The sequence below is a fragment of the Camarhynchus parvulus genome, unplaced genomic scaffold, assembly GCF_901933205.1.
Source record: "Camarhynchus parvulus unplaced genomic scaffold, STF_HiC, whole genome shotgun sequence".
Classification (NCBI taxonomy): Eukaryota; Metazoa; Chordata; class Aves; order Passeriformes; family Thraupidae; genus Camarhynchus; species Camarhynchus parvulus.
Window position 1 is genome coordinate 1,572 of NW_022148975.1, and position 1,969 is coordinate 3,540.

The following is a 1,969-nucleotide window of genomic DNA, read 5'->3' on the forward strand; positions in this document are numbered from 1 at the left end:
GGGGGGTTACTTGGCGGGATTTTGGGGTGGTATTGGGTGATTTGGGGGGATTTTGGGGGATTTGGGGGGGGTTTAGGGTAAATTTGGGGGGATTTTGGGGAATTATTTTTAGGGATTTTTGGGGAATTTTTTTGGATGTTGGGGGAATTTGGGAGGTTTTGGGAGTGGAATGGAGGATTTAGGGGGATTTGGCGGGGATTTTGGGATTTGGGGCAATTTTGGGGGATTTTTGGAGTGTTTCCAGGCGTTTGTAGGGATTGTGGGGATTGTTTGGGGGAATTTTGGGAGGAATTGGGGCAATTTGGGGGTTTGTGGTTTTGGGGATTTGGGGGAGATTTTGGGCGATTTTGGGGGGATTTTGGGGGGATTTTGGGGGGGGGGTTGGGCATTTTGGGGGCGTTTTTGGGGGATTTATTTGGATGTTTTGGGGATTTTGGGGGATTTTGGGGTGATTTTTTGGGATTTGGGGGATCCCCAGGTGGAATTTAGGGTTCCCCAGGTGATTTAGGGTCCCCCCAGGTGTGTCCCGGGGTTACCTGCAGGGTGCAGAGCCGGAAGTGCGTGGCCTGGGCGTAGGCGGGGTCCAGGAAGATTTCGGGGAGGGGCTCCCCGGCCGCCAGCGCCCCGCCCTGGGCGCAGCCCCCTGCAGGTGTCGCTCCGCCCCCTGGCCCGAGAGCACCTGGGCAGGTGAGGGTTAATGTGTGACCACGCCCACTCACCGGGAAACACACCTGGGCACGCCCAGAGCCACGCCCACATGCCTGGGCACACCCAAACACACCTGGACACACCCAGAGTCACACCCAGACATCTGGGCACACCCAGTGCCACACCCAGTGCCACGCCCACACGCCTGGGCACACCCAGTGCCACACCCAGAGCCACACCCAGAGCCACGCCCACACACCTGGGCACACCCAGTGCCACACCCAGTGCCACGCCCACACACCTGGGCACAGGTGGGCACACACCTTGGTGCACCTGGACCCTGCCAGAACAATTCCCACACACCTGGGCACACCTGCGCACACCCAGTGCCACACACAGAGCCACGCCCACACGCCTGGACACACCCAAACACACCTGGACACACCCAGAGTCACACCCACACACCTGGGTACACCTGGGCACACCTGGGCACACCTGGGCACACCCAGAGCCCCGCCCAGGCTCACCTGTGCCCACCTGTCCCCGCTCACCTCCTGGGTCCGGCTCTCCTGCGCCTCCACGGCCTCGCGCAGCAGCGCCAGCAGCTCCTCGGGCTGGGGACACACCTGGGTCACACCTGGGCACACCTGGGTGCACCTGGGGGCACCCGGGTGGAGCCATGCCCTCATCTGGGCATACCTGAATACACCTGTGCCCACCTGGATGGTGCCACACCCTCCCCTGTGCACACCTGGGCACACCCCAGCCCCGCCCCTCCCCTGTGCCCTCCTGTGCCCCCTCCCCTTTCCACACTTGTGCCCACCTGGATGGTGCCACTCCCTCCCCTGGGCACACCTGGGCACACCTGGCCAGTGCCACACCCTCCCCGTGCCCTCACCTGCGCGTCGGGCTCGTCGAGCGCCCGTGCCAGGGCCAGGCAGGGCGGCCCAGGTAGGCGCCCAGCAGGTCGGTGCAGCCAGGTAGGGCCGGGCGCAGCGACAGCGGCTCGCAGGTGGCACAGAGCGAGCCGTGGGCCCTGCGGACAGGTGGGGTCACCTGGGGGGCAGGTGGGCAAGGGGAGCCTCACCTGGGGCAGGTGTGTGCCCTGCACACCTGGACAGACCCATTGAGGGTCACAGGTGAGCTCACCTGTCCCCAGGTGTGACCCCACCCCCTCCCCTTTCCCAGGTGTGGCCCCCTCACCTGTCCCCGCCCCCTGCCCAGGTGTATCCCCGCCCCCTCCCCAGGCGTGGCCCCGCCCCCTCACCTGTAGAACGCCACCTGCAGCCCCACCTGCACCACGGCCTCGGCGTGCGGCCCC

The 1,969-nt window shown here is 64.8% G+C and overlaps 1 long non-coding RNA gene across 1 annotated transcript; it reads right to left on the minus strand.

Moving 5' to 3' along the window:
- Positions 1 to 641: 641 nt before the first annotated feature.
- Positions 642 to 1,601, minus strand: LOC115917197. The gene is made up of 3 exons (XR_004061685.1): positions 1,547 to 1,601; positions 1,200 to 1,262; positions 642 to 679 (listed from the first exon to the last, which is right to left on the minus strand). It is a non-coding gene; the product is annotated as an uncharacterized LOC115917197 (long non-coding RNA).
- Positions 1,602 to 1,969: the final 368 nt, after the last annotated feature.